Below are 18,589 nucleotides of genomic sequence, written 5' to 3' on the forward strand. Positions count from 1 at the left end.
GCACATGTCTTCACATGGCCCGTGTGACCCACACGTGGACAGGTCAGTTTTTTTCCTGGCAGCAGACGTCAATACGTCCCACACATGTGCAAACTTACAGATGCTTCTCACAAAATTAGAATATCAAAAAGAGTCATTACAAACAGTGATCTACTTCAAGTGTTTATGTCTGTTAATGTTGATTATGGCTTACAGCCAATGAAAACCCAAAAGTCATTATCTCAGGAAATTAGAACAACGAAGAACACCTGCAAAGGCTTCCTAAGTGTTTAAAAAGTCTGTTTCAGCAGGCACCGCAATCATGGGGAAGACTGCCTTCTGGACGTCTCTCAAGTCAGCAGTCATTGACACACTCCACAAGGAGGTTAAACCACAAACTTTCATCGCTAAAGAAGCTGGCTGTTCACAGAGTGCTGTATCCAAGGATATTAATGGAAAAAAAAAAAAAAAAAAAAAAAGTGTGGTAGAGAAGACGTGCACAAGCAACTGGGAAAATAGTCTTGAAAGGATAATTAAGAAAACGCCATTCAAAAATTTGGGGGAGTCACAAAAAGTGGACTTCTGCTGGTGGAGCACCCACCAGGGCTGGGCTGTGGGAATACTTGGTACCGGGCCAGTTCTTAAGGGGATGTGTCACAGCAGCAGTGACCCGGTCTGTGGCCCTGGGTGTCCAATGAAAATGATAAGGGGATGATAGAGTTTATGAAAGGTAATTAGTGACGCCACCTGTGGTACACGGCAATATAGGTGTTAGCAGACGCTGCTTAAAGAGACCGCTGGGGCTAATGGTGATGCAGCAGAGTTAATACAGCATTCCACAGGTAGAGCTTAGTCCCAGGGAAGCTAAAGGTGTAGATGATGAATGGTGAAGGGTGAAGATAATGATGGTTGTTGTGCAGTTGGCGCAGCAAGTAAACAGGAGGACACAGCAGTGTGCAGTCTTCACAGGTTTTACACACAGTTCTGATGTTACAACCACCAGTCGGGGTGCTGTGTCCTCAGGGTCGGTGGTTCAGCCAGCTCTCAGGTAACTTAGGGTACTCAGTGTCAGAACCCCCTTCAGATGTTCCTTTCCTGGCCGTCTCACTGCGCTGGCTCCCACCTCTCCTGCGCATTCACACAGTGTCCCAAGCCAGCAGCCGCGGATCTTGTTGGGCGACATGCTTTTGGTCCCCTGGATCCTATCCGACTGCCTTTTCAGCCAATGTGTTGCATGTGGCGGCAGCACATGCAGTTAGCTAGATAACTGGAGGTTGCAGTGAGTCCTTAGTTTCTCCACTAGTCAGGGGCCAGTCCCCTACTGCAACCTGGTCTCTCCACCCAGCTACGGTCGGCATGGATGCAGGCCCCACAGGTGCATTCCTCACTGCCCGTGCCCCTAGGACCCCCTTCTTTCTCTCTTCCACTGAAGCTTATATTTCTGTTCTTCTTTCTTTACTTTCTCTTTTTCCGCTGTCTGCTGGTCCAGGGCTGAGCTCCTCACTGCTCGAGTCCCCAGCACCAACTGCTCCCTTTCCCTCTGTCACTTCCTTCAGCTCCCCCTGCTGCTTTCTCCACCCACACCCTCTACCTAGCTCCTCCTGAGCTCTGAAAGGTCTGGTGTTGGATACAAGTGTGCGAGTACTGTGTGGTGCCCCCTCCTTACCGGACAGTGGAATACCACACCTCTGGATGAGGTGCAGTACCTCTGTGGCAACTGAACCCTCAGGGGTGCCACACTGGAGTCATTGCTTCAAGAGCCACCACACACACAGACGTATCCAGGACATGGGCTACAAGTGTCGCATTCCTTGTGTCAAGCCACTCAAGACCAATAGACAACGTTTTAAGCGCCTTACCTGGGCCAAGGAGAAAAAGAACTGGACTGTTGCTCAGTGGTCCAAGGTGTTGCTTTCAGATGAAAGTAAATTCTGCATTTCATTAGGAAATCAAGTTCCCAAAGTTTGGAGGAAGAGTGGAGAGGCCACAATCCAAGCTGCTTGAAGTCTAGTGTGAAATTTCCACAATCAGTAATGGTTTGGGGAGCCATGTCATCTGCTAGTGTAGGCCCACTGTGTTTATCAAGACCAAAGTCAGTGCAGCTGTCTACCAGGAAATTTTAGAGCAACTTCCCTCTGCCGACAAGCTTTTTGAAGATCGAAATTTAATTCTCCAGCAGGACTTGTCACCTGTCCACACTGACAAAAGTACCAATACCTGGTTTACAAACAACAGCATCACTGTGCTTGATCGACCAGCAAACTCGTCTGACCTTAACCCCATAGAGAATACATGGGGTATTGTCAGGAGGAAGATGATAGACACCAGACCCAACAATGCAGATAAGATGAAGGTGGCTATCAAAGCAACCTGGGCTTTCACAACACTTCAGCAGTGCTGAACATACATTAGGCCAACATTTCAGATTTTAAAATAATTTTTCAAGCTGGTGTAATAAAGTATTCTAATTTACAGAGCTACTGATTTTTGGGTTTTCATTAGCTGCAAACCATAATCAACGTTAACAGAAATAAACACGTGAAATAGATCACTCTGTTTGTAATGACTATATGAGTTTCACTTTTTGTATTGAAGAACTGAAATAAGTTAACTTTTTGATGATATTCTAATTTTGTGAGAAGCACCTGTATGACATCATTGTCTCATCTGTGTGACACGTACCAGAAAGAAATGTTCCGGAGGCAGGGAAAAGCAATACAATTAGCACTTTTCCCAGGCGCTGACTACAACTGTCATCATCCTGACCTGGTCTCCCTGTGATCAATGAGACCAGGCGACGATGACAGTTTTAGTCAGCACGCGCTTCCAGGCAATAGCGTGCATTAAATAAATGGCGTGAGGGTTTCCCCTATATTTTAAAGCCAGCACTGAATAGTAGCCGCAGCTGTTTGCTTTATCAGGCTGGAATCATCCATGGTTAATGGCCCTTAACCAGCCAAAACACAAATAGAATCCCCAGAATTGGCACATCACATTAGATGAGCCAATTCTGACACTTTACCAGGCTCATGCGGTGGCATTTGGTGTATTACATGGGTTTGATGACAGCTGTGATTTGTCAAAAATCACAGCTGACATTAAGTCCTGGGGTTAGTAGTGGAGAGGTGTCTGTCAGACACCCCATTACTAAATCCTTACTCAAAAGAATAAAAACAGAACACATGCAGAAAAGTCATTTAGTTCTAAAAAGCAATCCCTGGCAATTACACTCCTATTACTAAAAATTAAAGTAATCCAAAGGGACTGCCGTAAATCCATAATATGGAGGACCCATAACGATACCCAACTCTGCTAAATCCGGAGGCTATGGTGAACGGTGGTGATCATTAAAGTTATCGCAGATCACAGCCAGCATTTCTAACACTATGATTAAAGTGTTCCGGAAGCCGTGGTGAGCGGTCATACGACTGATGTCACGACTCATCACAGCCTCCGGATGTAGCAGAGATGGGGGATCATCGTGAGACTTCCATATTATGGATTTACGGAAGACCCTTGTGGATTAATTTTAGCAACAAATGGGGGAAAAAAAAAAAAAAAAAAAAAAAAAAAAAAAGTGTAATTGTCGGGCAGTGCTTTACACAATTAAAAGGACCGCGTGTGTGTTTTTCTTTCGACTATAGGGTTAGCAATGGGGGTGTCTGACAGACATATCTCCATTACTAACCCCTAGGCTGGGCTAGAAGTCAGCAGATATCAACCCCAAAACCATTACCCTGATAGCCCTGGTGCAGTGGCAATCAGTAAAAGCTGAGGCTAGTACCAAGAATTGATGTATCTAATGGATGGCAAGGGCTGGTCTTAATAGGCTGGGAAGGGATCCAATATCCACAGCCCTGCCCAGTTTATTAATATCAGCCCGCATTAATAGACTGTCCCTTTATGAGGTAATAACTGTAGAACACTTCCATGGATCCCGGTGATTCTGACATTGTTTTCTGGTGACATTGTACTTCATGTTAGTGGTAAAATTTTCATATAACTTGTGTTTGTGAAAAAAACGGAAATTTGGCGAAAATTTTCGCAATTTCCCAACTTTGAATTTTTATACTCTTAAATCACAAAGATATGGCACTCAAAAAACTTAAGTAACATTTCCCACATGTTTACTTTACATCAGCACAATTTGTGAACCAAAATTTTTTTGTTAGGAAGTTATAAGGGTTAAGAGTTGACCAGCGTTTTCTCATTTTTACAACACCATTTGATTTTTAGGGCCCACATCACATTTGAAGTAACTTTGAGTGGTCTATATGACAGAAAATACCCAGAAAATACTCAAAAGTGACACCATTCTATAAACTGCACCCCTCAAAACCACATTCAAGAAGTTTGTTAACCCTTCAGGTGCTTCACAGGAATGTTTAAAAAAAAAAAAAAAATAAAGAACAAAAACTTTTTTTTCCACAAAAAAAGTTACTTCAGCTTCAATTTTTTTATTTTACCAAGGGTAACAGGAGAAATTGGACTGGAAAAGTTATTGTGCAATTTGTCCTGAGTACGCTGATACCTGATATGTGTGTGGGGGGGGGGAAACCACTGTTTGGGCGCATAGCAGAGCTCAGAAGGGAAGGAGTGCCGCTTGACTTTTTCACTGCAAAATTGGCTGGAATTCAGATCGGATGCCATGTCAAGTTTGGAGAGCTCCTGATGTGCCTAAACAGTGGAAACCCCACACAAGTGACCCCATTTTGGAAACTAGACCCCCCCAAGGAACTTATCTAGATATGTGGAGAACACTTTGAACCCACAATGGCTTCCCAGAGGTTTATAACGTACAGCTAAAAAAAAATCATTTTTTCCACAAAAATGATCTTTTCACCCCCAATTTTTATTTCCCCAAGAGTAACAGGACCCCAAAAGTTATTGTGCAATTTGTCCTGAGTACGCTGATACCCCATATGTGGGGATAAACCACTATTTGGGCGCATGACAGAGCTCGGAAGGGAAGCAGCGCCATTTGACCTTTATGGCTGGAATTGAGATTGGATGCCATGTCGCATTCGGAAAGCCCCTGATGTGCCAAAACAGTGATAACCCCCCACAAATGACACCATTGTGGAAACTAGACCCCCCCAAGGAACTTATCTAGATGTGTGGTGAGCACTTTGAACCCCCAAGGGCTTCACAGAAGTCTCCAAAAATGTTTAATTTTCCCAAGGGTGACAGGAGAAATTGGACCCCAAAAGTTGTTTTGCAATTTGTCCTGAGTAGGCTGATACCCCATATGTGGGGATAAAACACTGTTTGGGTGCATGGCAGAGCTTGGAAGGGAAGGTGCACCATTTGACTTTTTCAACGCAGAATTGGCTGGAATTGAGATCAGACGCCATGTTGCATTTGGAGAGCACCTGATGTGCCCAAACAGTGGAAACCCCCCAATTCTAACTCCAACCCTAACCCCAATACACCCCTAACTCTAATGGGAAAATGGAAATAAACACTTTTAAATTTTATTATTTTTCCCTATCTAAGGGGGTGATAAAGGGGGTTTGATTTGCTATTTATGGCGGTTTTTATGTTTGGCAGCTGTCATACGCTAAAAGACGCTTTTTATTGTAAAAATAGTTTTTGCATCACCACATTTTGAGAGCTATAATTTTTCCATATTTTGACCCACAGTAATGTGAGGTCTTATTTACTGCGGGACGAGTTGGCATTTTTATTGGTACCATTTTTGGGCACGTGACATTTTTTGATCGCTTTTTATTCCGATTTTTGGGACGCGGAATGAACAAAAACCAGCATTTCAAGAATTTCTTTTGGGGTGTGCATTTACACCATTCCGCGTTCAGTAAAATTGATAAAGCGGTTTTATTCTTCGGGTCAGTACGATTACAGCGATACCTCATTTATGTCTTTATGTTTTGGCGCTTTATGCAATAAAAACAATTTTATATAAAAAATTATTTTTGCATCGCTTTATTCTGCGAGCTATAACTTATTTTTTCACTGATGACGCTGTATGGCGGCTCGTTTTTTGCGGGACAAGATGACATTTTCAGCGGTACCATGGTTATTTATTCTAAAGACATACTAATAGGGAATTTAGATTGTGAGCCCCATCGGGGACAGTGATGATAATGTGTGTGCAAACTGTAAAGCGCTGCGGAATATGTTAGCGCTATATAAAAATAAAGATTATTATTATTATTATTATTATTATTATATCCGTCCTTTTGATCGTGCATTATTGCACTTTTTGTTCGGCGGTATGAAAACATTTTTTTGCTTTGTTTTATATTTTTATTTTTTAAGGGGTTCGCTAAAGGGGTTAACTAATGGTACAGTTTTATAGGGTGGGTCGTTACGGACGCGGCGATAAATGTGTACTTTTATTTATTTTTTTTTTATTTCCAAAAAAAATGAATTAGGGAATTTTTTTTTTTTTTTTTAATTTAGCGATTTTTTATAATTTACACACTTTTTTTTAACTTTATTACAAATGTCCCAGGGGGGGACATAACTGTCATGTGACACATCGCTGATCTGTCATATCACAGATCGCTGTGACAGATCAGTCACAGGCAGTGCTGCAGGCTTCCTCATGCCGGCGCTTTGCAGGCATGAGGAAGCCGGCTCCCTGCAGGCCCCCGAAGGTCCCCACCACCATTTTGGATCCGGCGACCTGCAGAGAAGGAGGCCCTTGGAGCAGCGCTGCACATTGCGCTGCTGCGGGGGTCTCAGGGATGCATAGAGGGAGCGCCCTCCCTGCCGATGCTTCCCTAACCCCCTGTTACCCTGCGATCGTGTTTGATCGCAGCGTGCCAGGGGTTAACGTGTCAGGGGCGGTCTGTGACTGCCCCTGACAGCGCCGGGTGTCAGCTGTGATAGTCAGCTGACACCCGGCCGCAATCAACCGCGGGGTCCGGGTCCCATGGACGGGATGGTACATCAGATGTGAGCAGGGGAGGGGGGGGGATACATATAGAAAAAAAATAAAGCCCCCTTCATCACCCACTTAGGTGAAATAAGTTTTCTCATTTTATTTTTTCCATTCTTTGCAGTTAGGGTCAGGGGGTTAGAGCTATGGTTAGGTTTGGGGCTGGGGTTATGGGGGTGTTGTTGGGGAATAGGGTTGGGATTACAGTTAGGGTTGGAGTTCGAATTGGGAAGTTTCCACTGTATGGGGGGGGGGGGGGGGGGGGTCTCCAAACGCGACATGGCGCCCACCATTGATTCCAGCCAATTTTGGTTTCAAAAAGTCAAATGATGCTCCCTCCTGAGCCCTGGCATGCACCCAAACAGTGGCTTTTCCCCACATATGTGCTATCAGTGTACTCAGGAGAAATTGCGGTCCATTTTTCCTGTTATCCTTGTGAAAATAAAGTTTGGGTCTAAAGTACATATTTGTGTGAAAAAAGTAAGATGTTCATTTTTTCCTTCTGCATTGCTTTAGTTCTCATGAACCTGAAGGGTTAATAAACTTCTTGAATGCAGTTTTGCACACCTTGAGGGGGTGCAGTATTAGAATGGTGTCACTTTTGGGTATTTTATCTGTCATATCGACCCCCCAAACAAAATGGTTTTGTAAATGTTGTTGCAAAAACTAGAACAACTTTTAACCCTTATAACGTCATAACAAAAATTGTGCTGATGTAAAGTAAACATATGTGAAATGTTATTTATTAACTATTTTGTGTGACATAACTCGCTGATTTTAGGGTACAGAAATAAAGAGTCTGAAAATTGCAAAATCTTCAACATCTTTCAAAAAACGCAAGTCACATCGAAAAAAGTTACCACTAACATGAAATACAATATGTCTCAGAATCAGTGCAATCCGTTGAAGCACTCCAGAGCTATAACCTCATAAAGTGACAGGTCAGAATTGTAAACATTGGTTTGGTCACTAAGGGGTTAAAGAAAATATGGCAGCAGTATTTCACCCCAGTCTCCGCAAGATAAATACAGTGCCTTGCGAAAGTAGTCGGCCCCCTGGAACTTTTCAACCTTTTCCCCACATATCATGCTTCAAACAAAAAGATGCCAAATGTTAATGTTTGGTAAAGAATCAATAACAAGTAGGACAATTGTGAAGTTAAACAAAATTTATTGAATTTAAATTTGTGGAAAGTCAAAAACTGAAAAGTGGGGCGTGCAATATTATTCGGCCCCTTTAACTTAATACTTTGTTGCACCACCTTTTGCTGCGATTACAGCTGCAAGTCGCTTGGGGTATGTCTTTATCAGTTTTGTACATCGAGAGACTGAAATTCTTGCCCATTCTTTCTTGGCAAACAGCTCGAGCTCAGTGAGGTTTGATGGAGATCGTTTGTGAACAGCAGTTTTCAGCTTTTTCCACAGATTCTCGATTGGATTCAGGTCTGGACTTTGACTTGGCCATTCTAACACCTGGATATGTTTATTTGAGAACCTTTCCACTGTAGATTTTACTTTATGTTTGGGATCATTGTCTTGTTGGAAGACAAATCTCCATCCCAGTCTCAGGTCTTTTGCAGACTCCAACAGGTTTTCTTCAAGAATGGTCCTGTATTTGGCTCCATCCATCTTCCAACTTCCCCCTGTCCCTGCTGAAGAAAAGCAGGCCCAATCCATGATGCTGCCACTACCATGTTTGACAGTGGGGATGGTGTGTTCAGGGTGATGAGCAGTGTTGCCTTTACGCCAAACATATCGTTTAGCATTGTTGCCAAAAAGTTCGATTTTGGTTTCATCTGACCAGAGTAACATGTTTGGTGTGTCTCCCAGTTGGCTTGTGGCAAAATTTAAACACTTTTTATGGATATCTTTGAGAAATGGCTTTCTTCTTGCCCCTCTTCCATAAAGGCCAGATTTGTGCAATGTACGACTGATTGTTGTCCTATGGACAGACTGTCCCACCTCAGCTGTGTCATGATCCATGCCGGATCATGACAGATAAGGTTACTAGTGCATTTTTTTTTTTTTTTTTTCCCTTAGGCCATGTGCACACGATGCAGATTTGCAGCGTTTCCGCAGCGGATTTTACCACGCAGAAACGTTGCATATCCGCATTGTGATGTACAGTACCTTTAAAATGAATGAAAAAAAAAAAAAAAAAAAAAAAAAAAAAAAAACGCTGTGCAGACGCTGCGGATTTTTCCGCGCGGTTTTCCTGCGGTACAAAATCCGCAGCATGTTGCTTCTTTTGTGCGGTTTTCTATCTCCCCTGCTACCAAATCCGCAGGGGGAAGACCGCAATGGAAAACCGCACAAAATCCGCATGAAAACCGCGTGAAAAATGGAAGAAATCCGCAGGAAAAATGCAGGTCATTTGACCTGCGGTTTTCTTCCATTCTGCACGGAAAAATCCGCAGGGCTCAAAACTCCGTCTGCACTCAGCCTTAAGCTTGGTGCTTAAAGATAGTTTTGCCCCGGTGGCCATTAGGGTCATTGCACTGTAGTGGTTTCAGTTCTAGTTTTGCCCCCGGTGGCCGTTAGGGTCATTGCACTCTGGTTACTTTAGTTTAGTGCACGTGATTATGAAGGTGGTGTGATTGCTGGCTCTTACCTATAAATGAGTTTCAGGTGGTTGCAGTCACTGTTGGTAATTGCTATTTTCCAACCAAGTCTGGTGGAGAAAGGAGCTACAGAGAAGAGTTCCTGGCAGCTCAGGGGAGCTCTGGTGTGTAGCTTCCGGTGGAAGCTGAGCTCAGGTGTCAAGCATCAGGGGAAAGCTGCATTCTGGTGGTGGACTCTGTTGCTGGGAACAATAGAGCAAAGCTAAGTGGCGTTTCCCTGTTTGTATTTTTCCCTGGTGTGTATTAGTACAGTGGTGGGGCCAGTGCATGCACCACCCAGCTCCCTAGCAAGGGATAGGTGTAGGGTGTGCTAGGGTGACAGGTATCCTGATCGGCGCCCGGTGCGGAACCGGCCTAGGGAACATTAGGAGTGTGAGGGACACTGACTCAGGGGAGTGCAGGAGGTCTCCACGTCCCCGTTCCGTATCGCAGGGCCCACCGTTGTAACTGTTTCCCTTCCCCTTGTCTTGTTGTTTTAGTTACCGGCCTGCGGGTCGTGTCACACAGGACGGGTCAACGTGACAAGCTGCAGATCTCTGCAGTTCATCCAGAGTGATCATGGGCCTCTTGGCTGCATCTCTGATCATTCTTCTCCTTGCTTGAGATGAAAGTTTAGAGGGATGGCCAGGTCTTGGTAGATTTGCAGTGGTATGATACTCCTTCCATTTCACTATGATCGCTTGCACAATGCTCCTTGGGAGGTTTAAAGTTTTGGAAATCATTTTGTATCCAAATCCGGCTTTAAACTTCTCCACAACAGTATCACGGACCTGCCTGTTGTGTTCCTTGGTCTTCATGATGCTCTCTGTGCTTCAAACAGAACCCTGAGACTATTACAGAGCAGATGCATTTATACAGAGACTTGATTACACACAGGTGGATTATTTTTATCATCATTAGTCATTTAGGACAACATTGGATCATTCAGAGATCCACAATGAACTTCTGCAGTGAGTTTGCCGCACTGAAAGTAAAGGGGCTGAATAATATTGCACACTCCACTTTCCAGTTTTTGACTTTCCACAAAAATTTTAAATAACCAATAAATTTAGTTCAACTTCACAATTGTGTCCCACTTGTTGTTGATTCTTCACCAAAAATTTACATTTTGTATCTTTAGGTTTGAAGCATGATATGTGGGAAAAGGTTGAAAAGTTCCAGGGGGCCAAATACTTTCTGAAGACACTGTATTTATATGTGTGTAAGGAGGTGGCTGGGACCCTCAGTTGCTCCCTCCCTCCTTTTTGTCAGGCACGTGTCCTCCATGCGGTGTCCGGATAGTTTAGCTATGTATTATCGTATTACTGTTATGAATTACTCTGTTAAGGCTGTATGTATACTGTGATGTTTACCTTACTTCATGTCTTTGTATTTTATTGCACTGTATTGAACATGACTAGTTCAGGGACAATAAGTGTTAAACAGGGGGCTGGATGAGTAGCCTTAGAGACAGAGGAAATTCCTGTCTCCCAGTCAGAGCTGGGCAGGTTTGCCCAAGGCAGGACGCTCTGCCTGCTTGGGAGCAGAATATACTCCAGGAGGGGAGAAAGGACTGCACAGACTGCCAGGCAGTAGGAACAGGCACTAGGACTGAAGAGGTGCCTTCCAAGAGACTGATAGCTCCCAGGAGCCGGTTGGGAGCTGATGCTTCTGCTGCTGATGGAGCACCATCTTTGAATAGGGACAGCTCAGGAATTGATATCTTCTTTACTTCATCATTATTAAAAAGTTTGCCACTGTTGGAACCAAAGTGTGACATGTGGTGCATCCAGAGGATGCTGTTCCAGTATGGAGAGCAACAGTGTGCCAGAGGTAATCAACTGTGTCATAGAGTTGGGACTTTAACTGTCTTTTCATGTGCAAGGGACCACTGTTCACTGACTGACCTAGTGGACTTGCACATGACTAACACCCCGTGCCAACTTGTTACATGTGCATATAGCCTTTTCAAAGACAAGTCCAATAATACTACATTGCCAGTCTGAATGGATATGCAAATGTAGATCTTAAACCTCTGTCACTCCAGCTCTATTCCCCGCTCAGTTCCGCTCTCCTTTTGGCTTGACTGAAGTCACTTAAGCATAGAGGCCAGCAGCATATGGTGGGAGTTTGAGCTGAAGTGACACAGCCTTCAGATTCAGGGCTGCGACTAGGAATTTCGGGGCCCCCTTGATACTCCGCCCAGGCTCCACCCCTCGAACCTTGCACAGTCCTAACACCCTCTATTAGAAAAACTCCAATTCAGCACCATGTCCTCACCAATCACACATTAACAGTTCCCATCACCAGATCACACACAGCCATAGTGAGAGGAGATCCGCAGAGATAAAGTGACAGCGGAATAATGGACGCTGATCCCTAGTCACTATCCCAGCACCGATCTACATGTAATCACCGGAGTAGAACACCCTGCACAACACTCACTTATCACTTGAATTCTCACACACCCCCAATGGCTTTACTTCATTTCTGGATCTTCTTACTTTTTTGTTGTGTTGGACTTGTGGGGCCATCCACTGGCTTGGTCTCACAGTAAATGGCAGTTCAGTAGCCTGGAATGAGCGCGAGCACTGCAAACTACTTGAAGGATTGGTTCCTGACCAAACAACTTTGCATCAGTTCCAAGTTTCTCTTGCAGTGTGTGGTTAATGCAGCCATAGAGACCAAACTAATATGTCAGCTGACGTTCTCCGACATGTGATGGAACTTTCTCCAAACTTGCTCAATGGAGCTCGAGAGTCTGCCTTTGTGTATGCCTTGGCTTCTGCTGCTATTATTCACACCATTGCCAGTGCCTCAGGGGAGCTACCCACATGCTCCTGTGGTGCCACTCCTGCTGAAGTTCCTGGACCAAGCTTTCGGTGGTCGTGGTGGTGGGGGGGGGGGGTGCGGAGACAACCTGCGATATGGTCTTCAAGTGGGATCTGCATTTGTTGATGCCCCAATGAAATCTAGCAAATTTGGAACGCAAGCTAAAAAGCTGATGAATTTACATAACAATGCTATTCGTAGACAGGTACTAATGGACTCAATGGAGTGCAAGTTCCTCGGAATGTCTGGATCACATACATAGCCAGTAGCTTTTGTTTTGGCCAGAGGATTTCTTTAATCCGCCACCACGACAAGGTAGACTTTTTTTGGCCGAGCTCTACTCTACCTTATTAAACATTTGTTAAAATATCCAATGCAATTTTAAGCAGGGCTGTGGAGTCGGTAAGCCAAACCTGCGACTCCGACTGCTCAATTTCCCTTACACCGACTCCAACTCCGACTCCGACTCCCACACATATTGCTTATATTTAAGTGAAAAATTTATTGTAGTACAATGTGAACCTCAGACATTTAATCATTTTTATGATCCAATAATCAAGATATTTAGATAGAACAGAATATATATTGGTGTACTACCCGGTTTTCATTCTTTTTGGTACAGATACGATATGGATAGACAGATATGGATAAATGGATAGATAGAGCAGATTTCTAATCTGCTTTTGCTATTGAAAACATTATCTATGAGCTCAAAAACCTTTCAGGTGATGCGGTTTTTTAAAAAGATGATCAGCTTTTGCAGCTGAAAAACGTATCCTCAAAAAATACAGGAAAAACGCTGTGTGTGTGAATGTAGCCTTAGATCAGGAATATAACAGCCATTTATAGGACATTTCATAACTTTCCCAAACTCCTATGAAAAAATATTCAGCACATCCTGCATTGAATTACTGTACCCAATTTATTATATATTTTAGGAGTCGGAGTCGGTCCATTTTATACCGACTCCAACTCCACCAAAATGAGCACCGACTCCGACTCCACGACTCCGACTCCACAGCCCTGATTTTAAGTACCGTATATACTCGAGTATAAGCTGAAGCCCCTAATTTTGCCACAAACAAAATGGGCAAACTTATTGACTCGAGTATAACTAGGTTAAATGTTTTTGTATATCCATATTGCATCAGGAGCCCCATATAATGCTCCATACAAAATATGCCCCATAAAGTTCATGATGGGCCCCATAAGATGCTCCATAGAATAATATGCCCCATAAAGGTTGATGGCCTCATAAGATGCTCCACAGAATATGCACAATATGTCGCTGGTGGCCAGGTGGCGGTGTCGTCGCTGGCTCAGGGCCTCGGCACATGCGATATTCACCTGTCCCACCGCCGCTCTGTCTTCTGGGTTTCGGCAGTCACTGTTCAGGCAGAGGGCATGCACTAAACACGTCATCACAGCCAGAGGATGCGAAAGACAGAGTGGTGCACGATGGTGGAACGGGGACAGGTGAATATCGCATATGCTCCCCTCGTCATACTCACACCCTCCTGACACGTCTCTGGAGTCCCTGCTTCTCCGATGCCAGCAGCTCCTTTCCAGTGTTCAGCGGTCATGTGGTACCACTCATTAAAGTAATGAATATGTGCATATTCATTACTATAATGAGTGGTGCCACGTGACCGCTGAACACAGAAGAGATTCGGAGATGATCTGAGAAGCAGGGGCTACAGAGACCGCACCAGGAGGGGGCGAGTATGATCTGACAGCCGCGCTCCCCCTCCCCCATGACCCCCTGGTCTATGACTCGAGCATAAGCCGAGAGGGACACTTTCAGCCTTAAAATATGGACTGAAAATCTCGGCTTATAAGGTATATTTTTAGATTTTTTAAAAAGACCAATAATATCACATACAAGGGACAAATACACCCACACCATGACTGAATCACGTATCACCACCACATGGAGAGCAATAACACCTCATACAAGAACAAATACCACCACACCATGACCAGATCATATACACTGTGTTCCAAATTATTATGCAAATGATATTTTTCTATGATTTTCCTAAATAGTCGGTATAAATGACAGTCAGTCTAATAAAAGTCATCACCTGTTAGAGTATACATCAAATTTTATTGAAGAAACCTCCCAATGATAACAGTATAGTCTCCAAAATGAATAAAAACTCAAATTGCACTGTTCCAAATTATTAAGCACAGTAGAATTTCTAAACATTTGATATGTTTTAAAGAACTGAAAATGTTCATTTGTGGAATTTGCAACATTAGGAGGTCACATTCACTGAACAAAAAAGCTATTTAACTCCAAAACATCCTAACAGGCCAAGTTATATGTTAACATAGGAACCCCTCTTTGATATCACCTTCATAATTCTTGCATCTTTTGAACTTGTGAGTTTTTGGAGAGTTTCTGCTTGGATTTCTTTGCATGAAGTCAGAATAGCCTCCCAGAGCTGCTGTTTTGATGTGAACTGCCTCCCACCCTCATAGATCTTTTGCTTGATGATACTCCAAAGGTTCTCTATAGGGTTGAGGTCAAGGGGAAGATGGTGGCCACACCATGAGTTTATCTCCTTTTATGCCTATAGCAGTCAATGACTCAGAGGTATTCTTTGCAGCATGAGATGGTGCATTGTCATGCATGAAAATAATTTTGCTCCTGAAGGCACATTTCTGCTTTTTATACCATGGAAGACTGGAAGGCTGTCAGTCAGATACTCGATATACTTTGCAGAGGTCATTTTCACACCTTCAGGAACCTTAAAGGGCCCTACCAGCTGTTTTCCCCATGATTCCGGCCCAAAACATGACTCCTCCACCTCCTTGCTGATGTCGCAGCCTTGTTGGGACATAGTGGCCATCCACCAACCATCCACTACTCCATCCATCTGGACCATCCAGGGTTGCTCGACACTCATCAGTAAACAAGACTGTTTGAAAATTAGTCTTCATGTATATCTGGGCCCAGTGCTACCATTTCTGCTTGTGAACACTGTTTAGGGGTGGCTGAATAGTAGGTTTATGCACCACAGCAAGCCTTTGAAGGATCCTACACCTTGAGGTTCGAGGGACTCCAGAGGCACCAGCAGTTTCACATATCTGTTTGCTGGTTTGTAATGGCTTTTTAGCAGCCGCTCTCTTAATCCGATGAACTTGCCTGGCAGAAACCTTCCTCATTCTGCCTTTATCAGCACAAACATGTCTGTGCTCAGAATCAACCACAAATCTCTTAACAGTACGATGATCACGTTTACATTTTTGGGAAATATCTAATGTTTTCATCTCTTGACCAAGGCATTGCACTATTTGATGCTTTTCAGCAGCAGAGAGATCCTTTTTCTTTCCTAAATTCCTTGAAACCTGTGCCCTGCTTAATAATGTGGAACATCATTCTTAAGTAGATTTCCTTTAATTGGGCTCACCTGGTAAACTGATTATCACAGGCATTTGAGATTGATTTCAGTGATCCAAAGAGCCCTGATAAACTTATAATGGTATTGTGTATTTGAAAAACCAAAAATTACATCTTTATGACACTTAAATCCAATTTGCATAATAATTTGGAACAGTGTATATTACTACCACAGTGACCAAATACTATAATACTGATCATTAATAAAAAAAAAAAAAAAAAAAAAAAAAAAAAAACCCTCAACAATAGTATCAATACCATTATACACAGGCTATCTTTACTTAGCATACAGTGTCCGTGTACAGGTTAATCCAGTGATCACTGGTGACATTATACACAGGAGCTCTGTATATAGTATACAATATATAGAGTTTACAGGTAACACACAGACTCACCAGTAACATCTCTAGTTGAGGTCCTTCATCTTCACTTTTCTTCTTCATCCAGTTCAGACCGCCATCATTTCTTCCAGCCAGGACTCGTCTCTGAAAAATACCGTTATCTAGAGCACATGCCACAATTTGCCCCCCAATCTCAATACTATGCCAGATTAAGAAAAAAAAAAAAAAAAGCGGCTGTGTCACCCTGCACAGCAACAGGACCTCTCCTCCCCCACAATGAAAACAGTATCCTCAAAAATAATATCCTTTAATTAGCCCCCACCGTAATAATATCCCACATTCTGGACCCCATGTGTCCTCCCATTCTGCCTCACGTCTTTCCATATTGCCCCCATAGGCATCCATAATAGTATAATGCAGCCCCATACCACGGCTTTACAAAAAAAAAAAAAAAAAGTTTCTCCTTACCTGGCCAAGATCTAGCGATGTACTCCCCTATGATAAATCTGAGGTGCAGACTTTCGTTCCGGTGTAAGACAGTGACATCATATGTCAGCGACGTGCCCACTGACGTCAGCTGTCGGTCTGTGATTGGTTGGCGGCTGTTAACGTGTGGGAGGAACTGCATGGGCAGATCCTGAGTCGGCAGAATCCTTCCACTGGGGCCCACTGAGAAGAGGAGAGTGGGTCCACTGAGGGCCCCCTCTGCTCATTAGGCCCCATATGCCAGTAAGGGCAGTAATTCCCTGATGGCAGACCTGTTCAGATCTACCATACCACTTCAGCCTGACTTGCATATCAATTCAAACGTTAGTTTCTCACTAATGGAAGAACAGACTGGCCAGGTTAAGAGTATTGCTGAACTTGTCTTTGAAATAGCTACATGCGCATATAAATAAATAGTTTGGGGAGTGAAATCCTGCTGACAGATTCACTTTAGCATGCAGTAAACACTATAAAAACTAAACTTTGGACATATTAGCGGAATTGAAATTGTTCTCCCATCCTCACACTTGAAGGTGGGATTAATAGGAGCACTTACATATCGATTTCCATTCGACATACAATTTGCTCGTTTTGAAATCTCTACAGTAAGAGATGTAAAATACATGACCGGGTAAGATCCTTTCCAGCAAATGAACACGTACATTGGTGGTGGTGGGGGTGATTTTATAAAAAGTGCTATATAATTATGTCCTGACCATGTGAAGTCTCTGCAGGCAAAGGTAGGATAAGACGGGTAGGAAACACCCAGTGTGCGCCACCAGAATAATACTTAGAGCTCTGGATAACAGCCGTCACATTCCTCCACCTCGATCAAGCAATACAAGCTTTTCTTTGTTTTGCTTGCTGTATTGTAGACAAGGAAATCCTATAAAACACTTTAAAAAAAAAGTTACTTTGGAAAATAAACTAATAATAAATCAGTGGTAGAGGAGGTGGATTATTGCTCATTTTTTATGCAGGAATCTTCATGAAAATGCAAACTGTATGGGCATGAAGGTTCATTACTATGAGTGTTTAACCCCGTGCAGTAAGCACCATTGTGGGCAGCACATCTCTGCGCACATATAAGATGCAATCAGGTGACAAATGTGCTGCTCATATCAGCTGATCCCAGGGCACGTTCACATGATTGGGATGAGCACTTATGAATCGTCATTCGCCCATGCAAGAGGCCTTTAGATTATCAAGACTGAATGCAGACAGCCATGCACAAATTGGGGCATATGAACGGCAAAATGGTTTTACCATACAAATTAAAAGAAAAAAAAAATTTTTTTGGCATATTTTGAGTCAGACCTGCTCCAAAAGACTCCTCAAAAAGTCTGTGTACACAGCATTATATTTCTTATTTCTGCAGGATCCACCACTGGATTTGGTCCCAAAAGTTGCACCAAAAACTGTAGTGGGTTTTTTTTAAAGGAAAAAAAAGCTGCATGAAAACAAGCCACCCTAGCTGCTTTTGCTCACTTTTCTTTTTGGCCTTAAATGGTCACTGTTGATTCAACCAATGTTGCATAAATCTATATATAGTATAAGCAAATATACGGAACTTTGCAATGTATCTTATCAGAGAAACATGTTTCTTTATTCACTTATGAGCCACTCCCACACATTTCCAAACTCCTCATTCTCACTGACAAAAAAACAAAAAAAAAAAACCTAACAGCTGAAATCTGTTAAAGGTCAAGTGAAAATGAACTGCCAGTTCCCCAAGCTGCCAAACTACAGTCTATAGAGAGAAAAGGAATGATGAGCAGAGAGAAAGACTGGCACAATCACACACAGACCATGCTGCAGTTTTCTATTAACAGTGTTCCCTCACTACAAAGCTGGATTAACAGCTACATTGCTCAGTACTGCAGTAATGTTTTCCATGCTATTATCACTTCTGATCATGTGTTACTTAAGAGACTAGGGATCAGGAAATCCTTCATGTCTCTGGTTGCAGCCTACCGGACATCACTGCAGCTAGGATCCACCCACTAGCTCAGAGGCAACTGAAAATTGAAGCCCGCAGAGAG

General features: G+C 43.2%; 1 protein-coding gene and 1 pseudogene across 3 annotated transcripts in view; one reads left to right on the forward strand and one right to left on the reverse strand.

Annotated features, from left to right (window-relative positions):
- Positions 1-18,589, reverse strand: part of LOC141101627 (ras-related protein Rab-7a-like) — a 73,811-nt gene that overhangs the window by 25,811 nt on the left and 29,411 nt on the right. The gene's annotated exons all lie outside the window — the stretch shown is intronic.
- Positions 10,784-12,576, forward strand: LOC141046756 (protein Wnt-11b-like; annotated as a pseudogene).

Source organism: Dendrobates tinctorius, unplaced genomic scaffold (genome assembly GCF_039654945.1).
Source record: "Dendrobates tinctorius isolate UK_male_01 unplaced genomic scaffold, ASM3965494v1 ptg000120l, whole genome shotgun sequence".
Taxonomy (NCBI): Eukaryota; Metazoa; Chordata; class Amphibia; order Anura; family Dendrobatidae; genus Dendrobates; species Dendrobates tinctorius.